General features: G+C 37.6%; 1 long non-coding RNA gene across 1 annotated transcript in view; it reads left to right on the top strand.

The window, feature by feature from the left end:
- Positions 1-232: 232 nt before the first annotated feature.
- The window catches only part of LOC121042109 (uncharacterized), a 37,105-nt gene continuing 31,337 nt past the window's right edge, over positions 233-6,000 (top strand). The window contains exon 1 of the long non-coding RNA XR_005795976.1: positions 233-361. This is a non-coding gene — a long non-coding RNA (uncharacterized LOC121042109). The remainder of the gene's footprint in view (positions 362-6,000) is intronic.

Here is a 6,000-nt window from a genome sequence, read left to right as displayed (position 1 = left end):
GATGATACTGGCCTGGGCATACCTCTTTAGCATAAGGATGAGCCTAATTGGATAAGTGCTCAGCTGTGCCTCTTTTGGGGTCAAGGATGGGTCAGAGAAGGACAGAATTCTAAACTAGTAAGAAGGCAGAATTTCTATGTTGTGTGAACAAATGACTCATAATGCCTATTGATGCCAACCTTGGAAACACAAGAATTGAAAGTGTTAGAGAAGGTCTATAGGACTCTGAAGACCAAAACCCCAATGTAGAAAGATGGGGAGAGTGAAATCAGAAACATCCAAGAATGGACCTTGCTTTCAGAAGAAATAACAGTTTGCAGTTAGCATTATATGCTTTGGGTAATTAATTTCATAAGTCAAGGTCAGTGAAATCTTTCTTCAATGAGGAAGCCCAAAGACATTATGGTTATGATTATGATTATTATATTTTTAACCATTTCAGTGTCCCTGATTTGTAATCAGCATTAAGTACTGCTGCTCTCTCTGTTTCCGATTCTGTGTCTCCCTCTCTCTCTGCCCCTCCCCGTTCATGCTCTGTCTCTCTCTGTCCCAAAAATAAATAAACGTTGAAAAAAAAAAGTAAAAAAAAAAAGTACTGCTGCTCTCTTTCCTTCTTGAAACATTTTTCTCCTCCTCCTCATCATTTATTTAATAACCTAGACCCACCTGAAATTCCTTCTCCTGTCTTGAATCCTTATTGAGCCATTCTTATTTAAATTTATTTTGTGGTTTTGGTCTTATTATATAACTCTGTACTTTATTTTCATAGTACACTTTACTAGGTATGTTTTATTGGGACAGGAGTTTTTATAAACCCGTCATCTAAATGTATCGCTGTGTTTGTACCATTTCTCTCCTAGTTGATTAGGAGGTTTTTGCGATTAGGGATTATATCTTATCCATTTAGCCCTAGTGTATACTTTGGGAATGTTTATTGATTGATAATATTTATGCTTTTGTCCCTGACAACACCTAACACAGGGCTAGGTACATGCTTATGGACAGGTTCAGGGACTGATGTCTTGTTTAGAACTGTGTCAGCAAGCCTTCCATAGGACATATTCTGCACCTCTTTCTAGATACACAGATGCCATTTCTATTCTCGAGGTCACGGAATCCAGCAAATTGAAAACATTTCTTGGGTCTTACTCAGTAAACTCTTTGCAGTTGAAATGGTATCTGTTTCAAATGCCACTTATAGAAGCCAATAATAATACAAGAGCTTGATCTTGACAGCAGAGAAATGTGTTAACTTTCCCAATGTGCCCTATTTACTGTAATCTTGAGTGAATTTCACTTTTTTTTTTTCTTTACTACCACTACTTCAAACTCTCTCATTTGAAGAGTAATTTCTTTGGAATACTGCCCAGGTTAACCAGGGGCCTCTTTTCCCGTTTTGGCTTCTAATGTTGTCCTTAAACTGTCCTTAATTTCTTCTTACTTTTCTAATGCTTACTAATAATCTCTTGTTCTTTTACTCTGTTCACTCCCTCACTCATTCACTCACACATTCTTTCACACACCAGCTGTTGCCACTGACACTCCTTGTTTTACCTTTTACTAGCTATGTGATTTTGGCTTTCTCTGTGACTCAGCACATCCATAAAATAGGGAAAATATCAGTTCTGCCTTATAGGGTTATTATGAAGAATAAGTGTGTGTGTGTGTGTGTGTGTGTGTGTGTGTGTGTGCGTGTGTGTGTGTGTGTGTGTGTGTGTGTGTATTGTCCAAGTATGTAGCACTTAGAATCCTATGGTCAAAATAATCTGAGAAACCTTAAACTGAGCAGGTTAGCATTCCCTACTGTTCATACCCCATTCTGGGTTTTGAATAATCTCTCATGGATTACTGCTATAGGTAAGTATACCTAGCACATTCTAAGGATTTGTTATTTTTATATTCAGAGAGAACTGCACCAAATGCATTGGAAAGGGAATTCTAAGCTTCCAGAGCATTACACCACCCCAAATAGGCCAACAACAGATTAATATTCCTCAAATACAACTTTTATCACACTATTCTCCTCACAAAGCTTCTCTGGCAAAGGGAAGAGAACATTATGGCAAAGGACTGGCTGATGTGCAAATCCAAAGATCTCAGCATAAACTCAGCTTCCATGAAACACTTGCTCATTCGTTGATCTGCTAACTTGTCCATGTCAGATAATGTACAAGTAGCTCTGTCTGTGATCATGATTCCCTGCTGGGTGCTAGGAATAGCAAATCTGAGATGCAGAAAAATGTAAAGGGAGCAAATTAAAAAAAAAATTTTTTTTAATTAGCAGGTGTTAAGCTAGCATTCCCAAACTGAATCCTGAGGAATTCTTGGAATATTATATCAGGAAAGAAGAATCCTATGGTCAAAATACCTGAGAAACCTTAAACTGAGCAGGTTAGCATTCCCTATTGTTCATTATGGGTTTTGAATCATCTCTCATGGATTACTGCTATAATCACTTGCTTCGACTCTCTGCCTTTCATTCTTTCCCTTTCTAGTCCAACCCTTCTACTCTTGACAAAAGAGTCTTTCTAAGACATAGATCTGGTCACACCACTTCCTTGTTTGAAACCATTGGCAGCTCCTCATTACCTATAGCATCAAATCCAAATTTCTTAGCATGTTTTACAAACACTTCAGGATCTGGGCCACAAACTGTGTTTCCAATCTCTTCTCCAATCTCCCTCTTCAAATATACCATATATCTGTTCACAGAGATTTGCAATTCCTTGACATTCCATGGACACCCATTGCTTCTGGTCATACTATTTTCACTGCCTGGAATGACATTATCATGTTCTTACGTACAAACTTAGTTAATCCTCATAGCAACACTACAGGGTATGTACTATTATTATCCCATTTAACAGTTGAGTAAGCTGGGGTGAATAATTGTTGAATAACTTGGTAGAGGTTATACAGGTCATAAAGTAATTGATTTGAACCCAGACAGTCTATCTCTGAAGCCAATGCCTTTAAGCCTTTGGCTTCCCTGCATCTGGGAAGCTGACAGAGAGAGACAGGTAAACTACTAATCCAGTTCAAGTTAAGTTCCTTTTGACAAATATACATTCTACTCCTCCTTCCAGAAGAAAACATAAATTATTATGTTTTCTCTTACTACGTGCATACATATAATGTTATATGTACACACTGTAACTTCTTATCGTCCTCAACAGCAATGCCTGTTCAGTTGTTTGCCCCACAGGGCTGTGAGTTCCTTATGAATAGAGATCTTTTAGAAATATTCTGACATCAATCTCTATTTTAACAGCCAGGCACAACACCTTAAGTTTCATGTTAGGCACTTAAATCTTTATGGAGGTGAATTAAAATGAATCTGCTTGAAGGTAATAGGAGGCCCTGGTGACAGCTTGGTTATGATTCTGCCCAACAGTTCCCAGACACACGACTGATAAATGCAAACTCCTTGTCAAAAATGACAGTGTCTGGTAAGCTATGTGCTGCAAGCTTTTCTGAACTGTAAATGTCACAGCAAGGTTTAGAAATGGAACTCAAAACACTTTTGAGAAAGTCTACCTTAGTCAAGAACTCTTCCCCCCAAAGTGGCTTTGGAAAATCAATTTGGCTTCCTGTCTGGGATGTGTTGGTCACTTCTAATACATGTAGGTGTCTTTGGTATGCAGAAGCTCTTCCACAATCCTTTCAATATCAGAATCAATCCCAAGTGCCTAGATCTGGCTTCCGTTCAGTGTTGCAAGTCATGTGAAGAGCTCTCCAACAATCTAGAAGGCAAGATTCACACACACATTTGACATCTACTGAGCACCTCTTACACACTGGGCTCTGTTCTCAGGCCAAGGATACAGAAATGGACAAGACACAGCCATTATTCTAAAAATAGTTCACAGTCTTACAGAAGGCAGGCAAGGAAGTCAATATTATGGTATGTCACATTGTAGAGCCATGTGACAGGCTGCTTAGAGAACAAGGGGGTCTCTAACCCTGTGGGATTAAGAGGCTTTCAAAGTAGCTTAGTTTGTAGGGGATGCTTGGTTTGGGACTTTAAGGTAATAGAAATAAGTCAGAAAACAGAAAAATTCAATTGCATTGATAATTCTTCCCCCCTATATCTCTTGAATGCATCTGCTATTATCCCTTTTTTTTGGTCTGCCAGAATAGCCTAAGTAACTGTTCCACCCACTTTCTCTATTGTCTTTCTTTTATTCATTCATCACACAAAGCCAGAACAATCTTTTTAAAACATAAATTAAGCCATGTTACAACTTTGCTTAAATCTAACCAATAACTTTTGATTGCATTTGGAATAAAACTCCTTGCTATGAGCTATAGGACTGCTTGATCTGAAGCTACCTCTTCACCTTCACCTCATGCTATGTCCTCCACACCATACTCCAGCCACACTGGCCTTTATTAATTCACCGAACTTTAGAAAATCTTCCATACTTAGAACTTGTATATGTTTTTTTCTTGGTCTGGAAGTCTTTGTCCCAGGTCTTCACCTGGCACATACCAAATGTCACCACCTCACACTCATCATTCCCTTTTGTCTCTATGTTAACCCTCTGTTTATTTTCCCTTCCCAGCACCTATCACAATCTATAATTATTTTATTTATATTTATTTATTTATTGTTGTTGTTGGTGTGTGGGGGGGTGTTCTGTTTCTTTGTTATCCCCACTCTACCATAAATTGCATGAGGCCTTGGATCATGTTGCCTTGCTCACCATTTATTATTAGCCCTTGGCTCAGTGTCTGACACACAGTATATACCCCCAAAATATTTATTAAATAAGTAAAGGAAGGCAAGGGGGCTTACAGACACAGTCCACTTAAGATCTACAATAATTAATTGTGATACATTTGTGGTGATGGGGGGATGTATGAGTGTTAGGACATGAGATTGAAGAGGCATCCAAGGGTTAGGTTGTGAAGAATCTTTTATGCCATTCAGAGTAGTCACAACGTCATCCTCAAACGATGGGGAACTGCTGAGGAATGGTAGAGCAGTGAGTGTCTTGACATATAATGAAGTTTTAATGTTTTGTCCAAGGTCACCCATGTAAGAAAATATGATCTTGGGAACAAATAATGCTTAGCAATTGCCACTCACTTCTCTATGGACTTCTGCAGGATTTTGAAAGAAAATGCTTTATTCTACCATTGGCCTAAACCCAGCAATCATTTCTTACTCCTTGATAATTGCTAACTATATTATTGCTTTTTTTTTTTCTTCTTCCAGTGAGGGATAACTTTGGAAAAAGGCAGTAGGTAGAGCATTTTCTGATCTTATTTGTTAAATGGTACAAACATTCAAGAAAAAGTATGACCACTGTACACCATTCTTTGCCTCTATTCTCACCTGAAACATAAGACAAAATTTATATGTAATCACTTGTCATTTTCACACTCTGACAAACTCTTCTAATATTTCTATTACCAAAACACTGTAAAGTGTACTAAATACACATGAGATAGTGAAGATTTTATGTTGCTTTCTCAACCGACTCTATTGCAAAAGAACCAAGCTAGCCAGCTTGGTCTCCCAAGATATATTTGTGCAAGGGTTCGGATAACATGCAGTGTGTTCTGGGTTCTCCCTCTGCCCAACCCCAATTATTTGAACAAAGATGTCCTTTTGATTAATTTCTACAAGTTTCAGCTTTACTTAGGAAAGTCATCTGCTTTGGGTATTTTTCTAGGAAAAGCAACATGTTGAATCTGAAAAAAATTTTCACTTGGACAATATTTATCAAAAAGTAAATTATTAGGAGAGTCACATATTAATGACCTAAATGGAGTCCTATTATATCCTTAGAATATATCTGGTGTAATTGAGCAGTGCTACCTAAGAACCTGCTAATTTTAAACTCAGACCACAAGTTAACAAATTTGCTAATACCCTTAAATCTAATTCCTGGCAATGAATTATATATATATTTTGTCTTTCCATCATTTACACCAAAGTTTTTAGAAATTCTACTAATAGTTTGATAGTTTTTCTACCAAATTTAAACAGAA

This window comes from Herpailurus yagouaroundi, unplaced genomic scaffold, assembly GCF_014898765.1.
Source record: "Herpailurus yagouaroundi ecotype Mexico unplaced genomic scaffold, PumYag 184, whole genome shotgun sequence".
Lineage (NCBI taxonomy): Eukaryota > Metazoa > Chordata > Mammalia > Carnivora > Felidae > Herpailurus > Herpailurus yagouaroundi.
This window is presented reverse-complemented; position numbering and strand designations above follow the sequence as displayed.